Raw genomic sequence first — 18,672 nt, forward strand, 5'->3', positions numbered from 1 at the left:
TGGACATTGTTCAGAAAGCGTGCTCACTGTGCCAATACTTGTTGTAGTGCGCACACACACACAAATGCACACCCAAAGAAGGTTTTTAACAGGTTTATTACTCACATACCAAGGCTTTCTGGGGAGAGGAGGGCAGGCATCCCAAGGCACTGATTAAAATCTGTCGCAGTAAAAGATGAAAAACAGAGGTAAGATACTTGATGACACGTTTTCTTGACAAACTTTGAAGTAGGAATGATTATGACCCCAGTTTACAGATGAGAAAATGAAGCTTAGAGAAGTGAACCTAATTGATCTAAAAATAGTTTATAAGTGTCAGCAATGGGACTTGGATACACATTTACCTTATGTTAGTGACTATGTTCTCAATCCAGGCCAGATAAAGTGGAAAACATTTGAACTAGTAAAAAGTTGATTTCCAAAGCAATAGAGAGACATTGTCTTATTATGTGTGGATTCCTGCTAATAATAAACGTTGTACCGATTATGTGCAGTATACAATTACACTTTAAAACAGAGGATGCTGCTGTTAGTATACTAACTCTTGTTCGAATTGGACATTACTTTCCATCAGTGTCTCTTAGTGCACTAATAAAAATATAGTTTCTTACCTCAGGACACACACACCTCTGTGACACCAGTAACACTGTAGTCAGAGGCTGAAGGTCAGTGTGTCAGTAGGCTATTGGATCTCACAGTGTTGCAAGTGACTTAAGGTCATGACTCACCTGAGCACCATTAACATCACCAGCGGCAGGGCTTCAGGCCCAGATGCCTACACTGGAACATTGGGAGAACCAGAATTGAGGTCATGCATGGCTGCAAGGGTAGTTGTCTTAGGTCTCTGAGAATACAGTACATGCTGTGTTAGCCCAGCTGAGGTTCTCAACAGCAGAGGCTAGCAGAAATCTCAGGGACAAAAATGGAATGTCCTCTCCTGAGTGAAAACAAGCAATTCCATAGCCAAGGACCATCGGCCATGGTGTAGAGACCAGCTTAAGACTAAGGAGCCCTGCCCCTTCTGCTACTGTGAGAACCATGAGCTTTGCCTTACTCTAAGATTTCTTATTTGGAAATGGGAAGAAGGCAGGGGAAAAAACCCTACTGATGAGACACACTTTCAAGGAAATGTATATCCAATGGTGACTGCTTAAATCAGAGAGGTTGGCTGAGATGACCACATGATAAATGCTAAGGGAGGAGGATTAAATGAGATGATATTACTAAAGCACTCAACAGTGGCTGGCATGCAGAGAGTGCTCAGAGCCAGTGCACGCCAGCCACTGTTCTGAGTGCTTTAGTAATATCATCTCATATAATCCTCAGAAATTCCCAAGAATGAAGGTAGTATTGTTATCTTTACCATACAAAAGGGGAACTTGAAGATCACAGAGGTTTAGAGACTTGCCCAAAATCCCACAGAGCTTGAATTAAAAATCAGACCACTTGTCTCTTGAGCCTGCATTCTTAGCCATGTCTGTATGTAATGATGTTTTACTAATTTGGACAAATGACAGTCCCCACCCTCCCATTATACAGCAGGGTTGAAGTTCATGAGTTCAATTAGTTTGTTGATGGCAAGTAAAGATGCTACATTATCTGGATGTATCTAGATGTTTTATCTCCCAGATCACTGAGCAGCCACAGTTCCTGAAGGAGTAACAATTGGTCTTGGAGAGAGGGTAAGAAGGGAGAGGGAAAAATTAACTTTCTCTTTCTCCTACATTGTTTCTCTGAGTCCCAGGACATGATTGGTTGAGTGCCAACAAGAGTCATGATGACTCACAATGCAGCTGAGAACCTTGTTACCATTTGCAATGACAAGAACTAAACACTAGCCACTAGCACCAGGGTTACTCCTTGTTCAGGGCTGAATACAGTGAGTAAGTGGGAGGTGCTGGCAGAGGGGGTAGATATTACTTTGTAACATCTGTTCCCTAGACACTAAGTTATCTTGGCCTCAGAGCTATTCCCTGGCTCATGCAAAATCTGTTAACAGGCCAAGAACACTGTTAAAATATTTTGGTAACTTCTGTGGGAGGAGTTACCACAATCTGTTAACAGTATTCATTGCATTTCCACAGGTCCACTGGGCAAAGATCAGCAATTCTGACTTTAAGAGCCAATCACCCAGTAAAAGCTACAAGAGAACTCAGTACAAGGTAGTATTCCCTATTCTCCCTCAATCTCTACATCCAGCTTTGGTCATGACTGTAATTATCACTTTTATAATACACAACTCATGTAAATGGGGTGTTTAATTGCAGAAATTTAACTGAGAGTACTCATGTGTTTCAAGCCATATTCCCTTCCAAGTCTCGGATCTAGAATAACTATATTGTTACCATTAAAGTGTGACCCATATGGATATTGTCCAGAGGCAGGACATGAATTTTCCAGGCTGACAGAGGGATAATGGTGAGGGCAGAGCTTTGCGTTTTTTATAGTGCTGTTTCCCTGAGGAACTAAAATGACTATTATGAGTAGATGTGGTTTGTGTTAACATTGGCTCCCCACTCAGTCTCACATAAGAAGGGAGGAAACTGAGGTACAAGTGCCTGAAAGTGGGACATTTGTGACCCAAGTCACAAACTCTGTTGTTTGAGTGGCAGGAAAGGCTCAGTCCTCCAGGTTTTCTTCTACCCCAGGTAGAACCATGTAAAGACCCTGAGGCCGTGTTTAGTGTTCCAAACAAGTTGGAGAGGGACAAGAATCATTTGCTTGCCTTTCACAGGGATCAAGACGAGGCATCCGAAATAAGTGGAAAGCTGTGGCTCTGAACCCAAACTAATTGGGTTCACATCCTGGTACTGCCACATACTAGCTATGTGACCTTGTGCCAATTCCATGATTTTCCTGTGCCAGTCTCCTGCCCTAGATAAATAGGAATGACAGTTGCACCCACCTCAAGCTGTTATGAGGCTAGATGAGTTTCTGCATGTCAAGCCCTCAGAGAAGTGCCTGGGAAGCAGACAGTGCTCAGCTGAGGAGGGTGAGTAATGTTCATATTGCTGGCGTTGTTATTCTTCTCATTACGGTATTACTGGTAAAACAGGGGGCGCAAGGGAGCCTAAGGGACTAGACAATAGATGTCTTCACCTCTTCACTTTCCCTCTGCAAGGAGAACCTCTTAAAGTCACAGACAGGGTTGACAATTTTTCCCTGGCTACATCTGTTCTCTTTCCTTGAACTCCATTGACAGGTTCACTGTCTATGTTTGTGTGGGTTTTTGGTTTTGGATGACTTCCCTCTGACCAGGCTCCTTGTGTTCCAGTGCTAGTAATAATTCCTTTGGAAGATATAGGTGAGACAATGACTGCAGGTCAACTTGCCTTAGTGTTGCCTGTCCATGTCTCAAATCTATACCTCTGAAGAATCTTATTTCATTTAAACATCACTGACAGAATTGGCTTGCACACATATTCTCACGCTTTTTTTGTGGAAATACACTCAAAAATGACACTTACACAACTGATAGTCGCAACTCCTTTGTTACACTCCTCCAACTTACATTCCTATACCAGAACTTCCATCATCACTACACTGTAAATTCTTCTAGACCTTGTTTTCTGCATTTACTTTTATATATGGCTCCATGAAGAAACAAAAATAAGATGATAAAATGCATAATGTTTTGCAAGTTTCTTTCTTCAATTACCATTTCTTAGAGATATTTTTCATGCCTTTTTAAAAATTATTTATTGAGATGGAGTCTCACTCTGTAGCCCAAGCTGGAGTGCAGTGGTATGATCTTGGCTTACTGCAATTGCCGCCTCTTAGGCTCAAGTGATGCCTCAGCCTCCGGAGTAGCTGGGACTACAGGCACATGTCACCATGCCCAGCTAATTTCTTGTATTTTAGTAGAGACGGGATTTCACCATTTTTCCCAGGGTGTTCTCAAATGCCTGAGCCCAGGCTATCCACCTGTCTCGGCCTCCCAAAGTGCTTTCATGCCTTTAAATAGAGAACCCCATCATCTTTTTCAATGGCTGCTTTTTATTTCATATTATTGATATAACAATCTATTAACAATAGGAATTCAGAAAAATTAACTTGTGACTACCTTACATTTTTGTCAAATTGGGTGATTTCCTTGGTTGACAAAAGAAAGGCAAACACATAAAAGAAGATATTGTACGCTCCTCTAAGAATAAATTATGAAATAATAGGAATAATATATCCAGTTCACACTGGCCATCAGATATATCTGAATATGATTTTTTTAAATACTGGGAATTATTCATGAAACATTTTTATATGTTTCCTGTTTGACACTATTATACCATTATTTCTAGTTTGAAAAATTAATTACTATATCATTTCTGCCACCATTTTAATCCATGAATTCAGTGCAAGCACAGTCATGAACCTCCATATGATTTTGACATGAAACAAAATGAGTTAATTATTCAATTAAAAGGACAAGAACACATATGGGAATAACCTTGATAGGGAGCTTGACCTACAAGATATGAAAACCTACATGATAGATTTAGAAATTAAAACAGGAATGAAAATTGCCTCAATAAAACAGAGCAGATTCTAGATACAGACCCATGTGTATGACAGAATGAAAGAAATAATATCATTGGCATTTTAAATCAGATCATGGCCCAAAGCAATCTCTTGTGACTGCTGCTGGGAGCACAGTGTGTTAGTGTGTGTCTGTGTGGGTGTGGGTGTGTGGGGGTGATGTGATAGGGATGTGATAGTGGACAGTGAGGAAGAGGTCCCTGGGTCCACTTGGTTATCTGGATTTCATAATTTTTACCAGGCTTTCTTGGTTGTGCTGTCTTTCTGAGGCAACATGAAGTCTACCAGTCATGGACAAAGGACTCTCTGAAGTCAGTCCCAGCACACCTGCACCAAATATCAGGGGGAAGGCAGATGAATACTTAAAGTCCAACATGTCCCCCAACAATGTGCTGAGTTTTTTACTCAGTAGACAACTGGGGAGGCACAGAAATGATCTGGATCTGACAAAGTGATTGTGGATGCTGACACGAGCAACGCCAGGGTGGAGTTGGCCTTTGCCAAAAAAATTCGCATGACTTACAAGCACATGCCTACACAGAATCTTGGAAAATAATTTTTTAAAAAAAGTATTAGAATAAAATTCCTCCCTAGCTTCAGCTATTGAAATAGAAGCTGTGTTTTCATTTATTTTGGTTTGATATGTTTTTATGCTGATATGGCTTTCTTGAGTTACACTGGACAGGGGATTCTATTCATTCTAAATATTCTATGCAGGAGCACTCAGACACAGGGGAGATACAGGTCATGCTGCAGATCACATTTCTTCCACCATAAATCTTTTTTTTTTTCAAAGCAAGGGACTAGTTAGGCTAGTACCAGGCCATGCAAGGACCCAAGACTCTTTTCCATAACCATTTCGAAGAGACATCCATCCAGTTCTCCTCTAAAATCTGCTTATCCAGATGAAAAGATATTTGAGAATAATGAACCATGAGTTGGGTGGGAGGTTTAGAATATCTTTTTATTCTGATGCTCATGAGAGTACCATTTAGAAACTACAGCATTGTGGATTTTTGGTTCTATTTAATATTAAAAAATTAGAGCACAAGGCATTTTAATATTGAGAACAGCATACTTTCAGATCCTTCTAAAAGGAATTGTTCTTCTCATTGTCCCCAAAGAAGTAGAATCCCCAGGTGCATTTATTTGTGCCATGTGAAATAAATCTGTTTAGGCCACAGCCAATTGAAGAGAATTCATTTGACTGAAGTGGAACTAGCCCAGAGGATAAAAAGACTGTGACATGGCTTCCAGGAAAAAAAAAAAAAGCTAAAGGAGTGGGAAATACAGGTATTCACTCTGAGACAAGGGAAATGAGAATTATGTAGGCAGTTGGTCACTGAGAAGTGAGAGCTCAAGCTAAAGAGGGAACAGGGATTGCAAAGAGGTCAGAGTCATGGTGGATATGGTCAAGCTTAAGTTAGGAGTAAGATGAAATTAACATAAGGTCAACTATTAAAGCCATCACAGATTCCAAGCATTTCTCTTGTCGTTTCATGTGAGCTGCAAAATAAGCCTGCAAGCAGTCCTTCTGTCCCCTCTTCCTCTCCTCCCAAATTCTCTGGGTCCTCACAACCTGTCCAGCATTCCTCAAGGCTTCTTCCTGTCTCTCCATCTCCACCTACATCTAAGGGGCTGTTACTGTCTCTCCCCTTAGCCAGGTTTCTTCCAGATTTATGTTAGGTAGAAAATTTAACCCCTCTATGTCCTTTTCACCCTCCTCTCTGTCCCTGTCACCTTCTCTGTCCCTGCTTTGATTCAATATTGCAAAAAAATAGCCACCAACCTCTCTTCAGAGGATGCCCCTGGCTGTGGGATAAAACGGGGAGGGGTTAGAGACTACCAGGTACAAGGGCCTCCTGGGTGCACTATTGGTAGGAACACTGCCTGGACACTCCTACATTGGTGACTATTTACCTGCAGTCCAGCATCAAACAGTGGCTGCGATGTGGAGAAAAGGTGGGGAATGGAGACTGAAAGAGCAGCAGGTAGGCCAAGAAGGAGTCAAACCCACAGGAGCAGGGGCCTATAATAGCCAACCTCCTATACCCCATGGCCACACAACTGAAGAGACAGAAATTAGGATGCATAGTTACACATGGATAAATCTCACCATCATATTGAGTGAGAAAACAAGTAGTATAGAAGTGTCCAGTAGTGCTTATGCTATGCTCTGAAGGCTTGTTCCCCACCCCTCCACTTCATATGTTGAAATCCTAAGGTGATAGCATTAGGAGGTGGGGTCTTTTGGAGATGATTGGATCTTAAGGGTGGAGCCCTCATGAATAGGATTAGTGCCTTAATAAAATGGGCCCAAAGGAGCTCATTCACCCCTTCTGCCATGTGAGGAGACGCTGTTGTATAAACCAGGATGTGAGCCCTCTCCAGGTATTGATTCTGCTGGCATCTTGATCTTGGACTTCCCAGCCTCCAGAACTGGGAGCAATAGACTTTCTTTTTATTATGTTACCCAGTTTATGGTGTTTTGTTATAGCAGCCCAATTGGACTAAGTAAGACAAGTTTGTTACACACAAAGATAGTAAAGATGCAAACTAGTGTAGCAGGATATTCAATTGGTACTCTATCTAGTCTCAGACTTGGCTGACTTCCTAGAAAAATTGATCAACTACTCATCATCTCACAGGCAGTTACCTGTCCATCCACAGAGAATTGGTAAATAAGGTAATCACGAACAGTGGAATGAACTCTGACTACTCATCCACGTGAGGGTATGTACGCACATGGGAGAATCTAGGTAGGCTGGAGACCAGAGAAGCCCCACTTCACGGAGGTTGTATAGTATGCTAAGTTCACAGAAGGAAAGTACCCTTCACCTCAAACTTACTGGGGAAATTAAGTCTCTAAGTGTTCACTGGGAGGGCTCGATTTGTTGCTCCAGAAGTCAGAATCACAAGTAAAAAATCCAAAAGAGGAGTGACTGGCAGAGAAAGAGAGAGGCAGAGAGAGGTAGAGAGAGAGAGAGAAGCAGAGAGAGAGAGGCAGAGAGAGAGAGAGAAAGAGAAAATTTGGCTGCGATTCTCCTAAGAAGAATATTCTTAGGAGATCTTAGAGGAGGTTATGTGTAACCCTAACAGAGAAATTCTTGTGCAGGTGAACCTCAGGACTGGAGGCTGATTGGAGTGTTTTATTCTGTGTCATGGAAATACTCTCACCTTTCACACCTCAATTTCTGCCTGCTGCCTTTTATTGGCCAAATCCATATGCCTGCTGCCTCTCATTGGCCCACTAGTCAGAGGGCAAGAAAGGCCAGGTGATATAGCCTTTATGTGTCAAGTATCTGGGGAACAGAGCAGTATAGAGAAGGAAGTAGGATATATCTGATTAAACAAACTGAGAATAACAAAAAATAATCCACCACTTTTCCCAAAACCAGCACCCACTATTGCTTTGAGCAGATGAAGGAACCCTTTGCCTAGCACAGGGTACCACACAAAGTCCCATTAGCCCTTATATTATCATAAAGTGAGGTCACTTTTTATCATAATCCCACTTGAAATCTAAATTGTAAATTGTAACCTTAAGGCTGATGAGACATTTTCCTATACAATATCATGGGATGGACGAAGAACAGATCTTCCCCGGAACCTACCTTCCTGCAAAACAACTTCTGCCAAAATCTCAAAATATTGGTGGATCTTTACCTGGTGGGGCAACCAAAGTTTTAATTCCCCCCAAAAAAATGTCAGTCTAAAAAATCTCAGTCCTTAGAGGTGATATAATTATGGAATTGTAGCATTTTTACAACGAACATCAGAACTGGACACAGGAGTGCTAGGAGGTACCCCCGTGAATTCCCTCAGTTCCAGAAATAATCATCTTTTCATCTCTATGAAGCAGCAAACTGAAATTCCTCCTTAATAATTCAGTTCACTTACTTATTCAGCACCCCTTCTCAGCTATCAGTTTTGCAACCTCAACAGCTTAAAATGGACAGGAAACAATTGGTCAATGTCAGTTTCCAATTTATTGGAACCACGGATATGTTCCATGGGAGAGGCATATTGTCTTGAAGACTTTAATGTGAAAACCACCCGATTGCTATTTTGACGGTAAGGAAAAGAGAAAATCTGTAAATGATTTTTTGGTATAATAGTGGGAGGGGTCACTTTCTACCCCAAGCAACCTATGATGCCATTCCCCCAGGCCAGGTTGGGGGAGAGAGTGACCCTTCCCTGGGCCTGCTCCACAGGACCAATCATGTCCACGCTCATCAGCCTTAGGATGCCTCCTGGCCTCTGGTTTCCTTTGGTTTGTCTAGGGGCTCACAGTCCTAGTCTGATAAGTTCACCTGTAGAGCCTGACCAACATCTGTTGTCCAGTACCTGGAGAACCAATGCCAAATATCCAGGGAGATCCTTGATCATTCCCAAAGGCTCTCAAAGAAAGCAGCACAATGCCCACCCCTGCTTGGCCTTCTAGGGGTAGGGAAAGGAACAGGAACAAGAAGTGGGAATGAAACCAAGAAGGGGTGGACCCCCTCTCCCTCCATCTTTTCTATGGGTTGCCCTACTCTCTCTCACTCTACTTCGAGCTAGTGCCACCTTGAAGGAAAAAAGATGAAGGGGCTCCCTGCTGTGTATGGAGGGGCCTGTGCTCTGGGAGATGATCATAACACACAGCTCCATGATTACGGTGCAGGGTCTCTGATCATCGCCCAGTGTGTCATGTGTATTTATACATGTGCATGCTCGCTAATACTATTTCTTCTTAGTGCCAGGGAATCCAGTGCCTGAAATACTTTATTTTTAACCTCACATTTACCCCCAAGACCACAGTTGTGAGGGAGCATGTGGCCAGAGAAGACATCCTCTTACCTATATCTGCATTCCTAGCCCTAGCCCTATTCCTAGCCCACTTATCTGGGGCCTTTAGCCTTGGCGCCTCTGCCTGAACTTCCTTATGGGGAGAGGGAAAGAAATCTTCAAGACACCTTTCTCTATGTGGACTCAGTACTCAGAACTTTTTCACTCCAGGCCTTCCCCTCTCCTTATTCCCAGGTCCATAAAACCACAGGAACCTTTGTTCAGGGATCCCTTGACAGTGAGACTATTCTTCATGCCTGTGCTGATCCACCTGACCCTTGAGTCAGTGCTATTCCATGGGGGAAAAAGGAACAGGATGGAGTTGGCACTTTCTCCGGTTTAGCCTCTTGCTTATACTATCACAGTGAGTGATTAAAGGCTTGACTGTTACTTTCATCTTGACTTGTTGTCCTGACAGGTACTCTGACACCTAGCAGCTCACCTCAGCCTTTGACAATGCCAAGAAAAAAAACATTACCATCACCCCCAGAAACTCCTCATTCTTTTTCCTCATTTATTTTTCCCTCCTTCCTTCCCAGTGGTAGTGAACTACTATTGTAACTTTGAACATTATAATCTGGTTTCACTAGTTTCTAATGTTTATTTAAATGGACTCATACAGAGGTATTTCTTTTGGTCTGAACTCTTTATTCAAAATCAGGTTTGTGAGAGTCATTCACATTCTTGCATGAAGTTTAGTTCATTCAATTTTGTTGCTATATAGGATTTTATTATACAAATAGAGCACAGTGGACTTAATCATTCTAATGTTGATGCTCATTTGGGTGTTTCCAGTTTTAGATTTTATAAATAAGGCAGGTATGAATGTCCCTGTATGTGTGTTCTGGTAAATATGTATTTCTGTTGGGTATATACCTAATCATGGAATTGCTGATAAAGTTTTGAGGTCTTTTAGATGCTGCATGTAATATAAGAAAAGTAATCAACAGTCTGGACAGGAGAACTTAGAGAAAAATGTGTTCTTCCAATCCTGCTAACAGCCTGATGCACACTGGATGTCTCTTTCATTAGTAGCTCTCCCACTAGTGAATTCTCACTTTGGTCAGTGTGCTCACCCTTGGGTTTATTAAAAGGCTTCAACAAGGTCAGGCATGGTGGCTCACTTCTATAATCCCAGAGCTTTGGGAGGCCGAGGTCAGAGGATCACTTGAGGCCAGGAGTTCTAGACCACCTTGGGCAACATAGTGAGATCCCATGTCTACAAAAAATTTAAAAATTAGCCAAGCAAGGTAATCCCAACTACTCGGGAGGTTGAAGTAGGAGGACTGTTTGAGCACAGGAGTTCTAGTCCAGTCTGGGCAACATAGCAAGAACCCATCTAAAAATAAATAAATAAACAATAAATAAAAAAATTAAATGATGGGGATGGTACTCAATCAGGGCATGGACAAAGCAAGCGCATGTGCGTGCATGCACGCACACACACACACAGGCATAAACACACAGATGCACAGAAATTACTTAAAATATCTCCCTGCAGGCATTCCACACTGATAGTTCATAATTAAATTCAGTCCTCTGAGTTGAACTCATAATCTACGAAAATGGTGTGATTTCTGTGCTTTACATTCAATCATTGGCCAATGTCATTAAGTTTTTAGGGATTTCCACTACTCAGATACCTGCAAAGAAGTCCTTTAAGTTCTTTCCCAAGGACACACAGCTAGTAAGTTGCAGAGGCATGATTGGAATTAGGTGTGTGTTATCTGTAGCCTGTGTGCCCTTAACCCTACGGCACCTAGAATGACATGGAACTTATCTGCATGTGGGGGCAGGTGAACAGATATTCATTAAAGCTATGTTGAAAATGAAGATAAGGAAAACTAACTTTTTTCTTGCCATCTAAACAAAATGCTTTTCATATTTTTTTTATTTTCATCTTGTCCTTACTTTGTATACACACACATACACACAATGTATATAATTTTTCTCTCTCAATTTACAGTCATTCCACTAATGTTATTACTCTGTTTTTGTAACCTGTGTTTTTAATTTTATTTGAAAATAAGTGCATTCTTTCTGATTACAAAGCTGGTTTCTTACTGCAGAGACTTTTAGATTCATAATTTCATAATGACACAAAGCAGAGAATAAAAGGTGAACTATACTGCCATAATGTCAATCATCCAGAGGGAACAACTCAAAGTTTTACTTTTATTCATTTTTTACTTTTTAAAATATTTGTAAACATTTTTATATATTTCCTTCTACTCAGTTCTCTACATACCTACCCATTTTTCCTGTTATAAAACTGGAGTCACGTGAAAACTTTCAATTGTACCTTCATTTTGCTCAGGACAGAGTCTTGAAGACACCCACATGTAGGTGGCAGGAATGGAGGAGTGCATTAGTGAAATGGTGTCAGAGGAGGTAAATATTGGAATCCTAAATGCAAAGAGAATTCCAAGCACTCATCAAATGCTTCTGAGGGGTGAGATGTAAAGGAGAACTGCTAAGAGGAAGTGGCGTTCACTACCGAGATGTTCCCTTATATCATTGGAAAGCAGGCCAGTAGGAGTCTAGAGCGTCAGTTCTAGACTCAGGGCAAAGGAGGCAGGGAGGGGTCAGGAAGGAGAGGGAGCAAGGACAGGGTGTGTCTCATGTCAATTTGGTGTGCGAGGTAAGCAGAGAGGAAAGATGATGCAATTTAAGGACTTTGGGGGTTGAGAAGCTCTGAAAGGTAGAGGATCTACTGACATGTGAGAGAGGGATGAGATGCAAGGAGGAGGAAGGTCACTGATGCAGCAGGAGCCAGAGCTCGCAGGATGGGGAGGGATCAGAGACACAATGAACAGAGGAGGAAGCAACAGTTATTCCAGTTGGGGGTTGGGTGCATCTGTGGAAAGGTGTGCTCAACAGACCTGTTTCTCTCTCAGAGAACATTCCTTCCCCTTCCTGTTCTACATTCTCTTCTGTCTCCTGGTTTCTGCACAAGACAGGTAGGCTCAGAATTGTCACCGCAATCTGGGGTAGAAAGGACTCTAGACAGCTGGGGCAGCCTGAGGGCACTGTCCACCTGAGGGGGTGTCAGAGGATGGAAGCAGATGGTACCCATCAGTACCAAAGATTCCAAGAAAGCATGCAATTACAAGTACATATTTCTTTTCTTTAACTCAGGTTTTCTTAATTTTGTTTTAGCATGGAGAACTTTCGTCCATATAATAGCTGATAAGGTGTTGTAAAACTGCTGTTTCATGAAGTTTGTCTAGAGAAATTTCCTAATGTACATGTAAGCATTTTGGCAACACTTGGAAACTCTGCAGATGTTGACACTTCCTAGTAGATCTGTAATTTGAAGTAACAACTGAGCTGATCAGAAATGTGACTCTCTTTATAACTCATCTCAACGTGCTCATAAACTCTCAACCAAACCTTGCCACTTAAGGTGACTCAATTCCTTCTGATTTAAAATATAACCACTTTTGGGCAATTAATTGCTTATTTTGTTCTTGACTTCAGTTGTGTAGATTTAAAGTTCAATATCCTTATGAAGGCTGCCCTATCCTCTCATGTGCCCTTCCCTACTCTCCCTCCTTATCCTTCCCCCTTTTCCTCTTCCTTCATCCCCTCCTCATGCCCCCTTCTCTTCACCTCCCTCCTGCTATTCTTCCTCCTCTACTTCTCCTCCTTTTCTCCTTCTTGTCCTCCTCCTCCTTCTCTCCCTCTCTCCCTACCCAGTCCTCACTTCCTTCTCCTTCAACTCCTCTTCTGCCTCTCACTCTTCTTCCCTTTGTCTTCCTCCCCAAGAAATTATCTGGCTACAGATGATTGCAGCAAGGAGGATGGGCCTGTCCCTTTTGCTCTCTCGTCTCCCTTGGTCTTGGAGTGTTTGCCATTTTCCCCTCTATCTTCAACAGATAAGACTGACTCTTCCTGGCCTTTGGCACACAGATGCTGGTATTGATGGTTTCCATCATGGCCTCCAGTTAGGACAGCTACATACTCTGAACTATTCTCTTCCAAGTCCTGGTCCTTGTCTTGCTGACCAGTCTTCTCAGTGCCTCTATGGAGTCTCTTTCTGGGCCTGCAGCTGGAACTCATTCATGCTACAAATGACCCATAGGGAATCTGACAGCACTGTGGCAAGACCTCTCTTTCCTAAATGCCAGGCTGTCATTTTTGAACTCCTGTTGCCGCTTCTTGTTGGTGTGGGGCACTGAGGGCAGGTCTCACTCCTAGAGCTACCAGTAGGATGTGGGGCAGCATGCCATTATGCTCCAGGATTCCCAATCTTTCATGGTTCCTGTCTCAATACTCTCCACTTCTTTCCCAAGCCTCCCTCCAGGGTCACTGCATACATTTACACATATTGTGCACTCTGCAATTAAAGTAGATTCATTCACATGCAATATATCCTGGAGTTGTGCAGTGTACAGCCTGCCTGACAGTACATATTAACCCTGTGGCCAGTCCCCTCCCTCACTCCACCTTGCTCAGCTCTAGAAGAGCCCCTACTCCCTCCTAGGGGTCAGATAACAGCACCTATATCTCTCCGAAAGATCTGAAGTTCAGCAAATGTATACTTAAACACAAGTTTAGCTCTAAGAAATTGTACTCTGAACTTCTCTCCATATATAGCAGTCACTGAAAGAGCTGTGCACAACTTTGGGCACCACAGTACTTAAACAGTGATAGGAAGAATGTGGAGATGGTCCCAATGAAGGGAGACAAATTCAGAATTAGTGCAAATGCTTTTACAGTTGTGATTCACTTTATGTACTTGATACATGAAAACAAACTTAAGCATTATTCTTTCTTCTCATGTGTGCTTCAATGTAGAAATTATGTCATATTTAGGTCTTGTTTTATGTTTTCCAGACTTTCCCAAGCTTTTTTCCATGAGGATTTTCCTACGTATGGAAAAGTTGGAAACATTGTTCAGTAAACACCTGTACACCCTCCACCACAATGCAATGATTAGCTTTTGGTCATATTTTATGGGCATCATTTTTAATCTCTATATAATAGTTCATCAAATCAATGCATCTTAATTTTTTTAGACAATCCCCCCATTTTGGATATATTCCTTGACTCCAAATTCCCAAAATTATAAGTAGTAATGCTTAATGATAATCTCTGAGCACAAAGACCCTCCTTCCTGAATTTTTAAAGCCTGTGACAGCTGATAAGCTAGAATGTTGATGCCAGTGCCCCCGAAATTTTCATCTTTGAGGAAGGGTCTAAAGAGATTAATAGAGAATAGAAATTATAAGTGAATTCAGAAGAACAAGTACCTTGATATCGCTAGGAACACAAAACTTAGAGAAGGCACAGTCTCCTGGGACTCTGTGAGTGTGTGTTTATGGGGGAGGTGTGTCACTGGATTCTACTTGTTCTGCCCAGGAGTACAGGCATGAGTCACTGCGCCCAGCCCATGACATTAAAGTGGATTTATCATATAAGATCTGCTTACCCACGCTGGAGGATACAAAAAACATACGTCTCATGACTGTGAGAAACAGATTTGTGAGGGGAGCCCCTGCAACCCCAAAAAGCTTTGTAATCGCTCTTGTTTATAGGTCAGAAATTCTAGTGGAAACTACTGCCACTGAACCAGTATAATTAAATGCAATGAGGATAGCTGGATTTTGGGGTGGCAGGGGCCAAGTGGGGGCACTTAATTGACAAAGACAAAGTGTGCATAGTTACTGTAATGGGCAGCAGATCCAATGCAGCAATAAGAATAGTCTTACTTACAGAGACGTATGGCATTGATTAGTCGATCATGGTGTCCCGTGAAGAGAAATAGATGGGCAGTCTACTAAATTCTTACTTGAATTATATAAGTGGATGAATTCTAGATTGAATGCACAGAAGTCTAACCTGAATCACCAAAATAGTCCTAGCCCTTCGATCAATTCCCAGATTTGAGCCAATTTACAGACCCAGAACACTATGAATAAAGAAGGACTCCACCACAGTACACTGCCAAAAATATATACCGCTAATTTTCTGGAGCTTTCCCCAAAGAGATCTATGGCTTTAGGGGTCAATGTGCAGTAGGGAAAATGAAATAATCAAACTTTTCAGGGATTACTGTATATTGCTTCTGAACTAGCAGTGATTCCAAAAGCCTCAAAATGTCACTGCAGTTCACCTGTCAGAGTTAATAGTTTATGGTGGTCAGGTGATTAATGGAGTTTTAGTTCAGATCTGTCTCACAATGGGTCCTCTGGGTCTCTAAACTTATCCTATGGTTATTTCCCCAGTTCCAGAATGTATAATTGGAAGAAAAATACTCAGCAACTGACAGAATCCTCATACTATTTCCCCGATCTGTGGAGTGAGGACTCATGTGGTAGGAAAACCCAAGTGGAAGCCACTAGAACTGTCTTTACCTAGGAAAATAGCAAACCAAGAGCCGTATCACACTCCTGGAGAGATTGCAAGAGATCAGTAATACCATCAGTGACTTCGAATATGCAGACATCCCCATTTAACTCACCTGTTTGGCCTATGCAGAAGCCAGATGGATCTTGGAAGACGGTAGTGGGTCATTGTAAACTAAGCCAGGTGATGACTCCAATTGCAGTGCTGTTCCAGATGTGGTTTCATTTCTTAAGCAAATTAACACATTCCCTGGAACCTAGTATGCACCTCTTGACCTTGAAAATACTTTTTTTTCTCAATAACTGTTAGTAAAGACCACCAGAAGCAATTTGCTTTCAGCTGGCAAGACCAGGAATACACCCTCACCATCCTACCTCAGGCATATTGTACATCAATTTTCCAGCCCTACATCATAGTTTAGCTCACAGGAATCGTGATCACCTTTTCTACAAGACAACACACTAGTCTATTACATTGATGACATGCTAATTAGACCTAGTGAACAAGAAGTAGCAACTACTCTACACCACAGGGCTCCTCTAAGTATCCATTGGCTCCAGTTTGAAATCTCAGTATCCACTGGCTCCATGACTTTCATGCTGTTTTGTAAGGAAAAGGCTCTTCTGAAAACACTTCTGTGCTAGGTCTATGATGTATGATCTAGGAACCAACCTGCCATCGCTTATCATCATGACAGGGCTCAATAGAAAAGAAAAATTATGACAGGAATCTGAGGGTAAACCTTCAACAGAAAACCACAGTCTGTCCCTTTGGACCCAACAAGAGAAAGGGATGGTTTAAACTCAAGGTTTTTATGATGCCATGACCCTGAGTTAATGTGTGTATGTGCTTGTGTGGAGGGTGTGGGGAGAAAGCCCATTTCAGTACACACATGTTCCCCATAGGTCTTTGGTCCCTCCCCCACCTTCTCCTGATGCTCCTGTTCCTCTCATTTAGACAAGCTTACTTGGGTGCCCCTGGGACAGTGACCCCAAAGCCTCAGTGCCAAACTGTCTAAGTTCACAATTAACTGAGACCCATCTCTGCAGAGACCAGACTGCTGCCCCTAACCTAACAGCAGCTCACAGTTTCAAGCACTAGCTGTGTGCCAGCCGTGCGATTACCACGGACATACTGCTCTCCCTTTAATCCTCCAAACAACCCCAGAAGGGTCTATTACCCTTTCTGCATTTGACCAATGCAGAAAGTGAAGCCCAGCCAAGCAAGAGTCACTTGCCCAAAGTCGCACAGCTAGTAGGGAGCAGAGCCAGGAGCTGAAAGCCCCCTTTGATCTACCTCCAGAGCTGACACTATGACAGCGACACTGCCTCCCTGTGGAAACCAAAAGCAATAGGTCACTCTTCACTGCACTGGGGGGAAATCTGGAGGATGAATGCTCCAGAGAAGACTATCAAAAAAAAAAAAAAAAAAAAAATCACTGGCCCGTGTAAGGTCTACTGAGGGCAATCAAGAAAATCTGAATGGGGAACTAAGACAGCGAGATATCTCAGTCCTCTGGACCCACCAGACCCAGAACCCTGTGAATAAAGGGGAGGCTGGGCCTCCTTGAGGAAGATGGCAGATAAAACCTTTCTCACTCACCTATTCCCTCACTTTCACAAGCTCTATCTTTTAAAAGTCATACATATACTTTAAAAGAGTTACAGCTTCTTCACAGCTCGCCTGTTGCAGCTTCTGCACCCTGCTGTGGATGTCCTGGGACAGGATAGTCAGGAACTGTTCCAGCACCAGCAACTCCAGAATCTGCTCCATGGAGCGCATCTCAGGCCGAAGTCACCCATGGCGAAACTCTAAGAGCAGCCTGCGGGTGTCCCGGGCACCAGCAGCCTCTTGGAAGCAGAACTCTCAGAAGCACAGGTGGGAGGCCGCCAGACTAAACCTTGAGTCGGGCGGTAGCAGCAGGAGTTCTGGCTCCAGGCGTAGGAACTTCCATAGTTTCCCTCTCACGGGAGGGGAACCCTTTCCGCTCGTGGGAACCCAGGCCAGAAGTCACCGTCAGGCTCCCAGACCACCTTGGCCCCGAAACCAGTTGTCCCCGCCGGCGAAGGCGCCCAGGGCCAGGAGAGAGGAATGATGGCTTCAGCAGGAGTCCGACATGCCCGGGTTTCAAGTTCCAGCCGGTAAGCCCAACTTTGGATCCGGCGGAGCTGTCTCCGGTAGCTTCGCCTCACTGGGCTTGGGACAGTGCAGCTCCTGCCCCCGTTTCGCTTCCACCAGGGCCTCCGGGAGGCACAAAAGCAGGCAGCTTTCTCCTGTCTGTCTTGGACCCACGCAGGACCAGGCCCCCTGTCCACACGCAGAAAGTCCTAGCACTGAAGTTTGGCGTCCACAGACCAATTTGTCAGCTTAGGACCAACGATAGGGCTGCGTTTCACGAACGACACCATTGCTTCAGGCGGCCATTGGATCAGGTCTCGCCACAACTCGCAGCTGACCAATCAGAAAAGAAAATTTGGCTCCAGGACGGGACCAGCGAGGGACCAATTGAAAGACAAGAGGCGGGGCCAGCAGGCAAACCTTAAGACCCCAGAGACTTCTGTGGCTATCGAAGGCAGAGGGTAATGGGCGGGGTCGCGAGATCGAAGCTTAGGTCTTGAAGATGGGGGATACTAAAAAGCAAATCCAAAGCCACTGTGAACTGCAGGCTGACGACCGGAGTCAAAATCTCCAGAATAGTTTATTAAAATGCGAATCCCCGGGTTCCTGTGAGATTCAATGCATCGGGTAGCGGGTGGAGCCCCGAAACACGACTTTTTAACAAGCTCTCCCTACAAATTCTCCCCACACAGCCAGGTTTAAGAATCACTGACCGTGTCATAACAGATTTAAAGGTGGCCCCCACCCGCTCCAGTTACTCCAAGGCTCAAGGAGCAGAAGCGCTCATTTCGATCACGACCCGGGGTTTACCCCACCCAACACCCTGGGACTAAGAAGCGCTTA

The 18,672-nt window shown here is 43.3% G+C and overlaps 1 protein-coding gene across 28 annotated transcripts in view; it reads right to left on the bottom strand.

Annotated features, from left to right (window-relative positions):
• Nucleotides 1-18,661, bottom strand: part of ZNF75D (zinc finger protein 75D) — a 43,981-nt gene extending 25,320 nt beyond the window's left edge. For 8 of the 28 annotated variants that reach the window (XM_077989343.1, XM_077989332.1, XM_077989341.1 and 5 more), the window contains exon 1: nt 17,314-18,661. The gene's annotated coding sequence lies outside the window, so the exon portion shown is untranslated. Of the gene's footprint in view, nt 1-109; nt 161-15,826 lie in introns of all 28 variants that reach the window. The other 20 variants (XM_077989330.1, XM_077989338.1, XM_077989331.1 and 17 more) reach the window with 12 other exon arrangements.
• Between the last annotated feature and the right edge of the window lie 11 nt (nt 18,662-18,672).

The sequence above is a fragment of the Macaca mulatta genome, chromosome X, assembly GCF_049350105.2.
Source record: "Macaca mulatta isolate MMU2019108-1 chromosome X, T2T-MMU8v2.0, whole genome shotgun sequence".
NCBI classification, from domain to species: Eukaryota; Metazoa; Chordata; class Mammalia; order Primates; family Cercopithecidae; genus Macaca; species Macaca mulatta.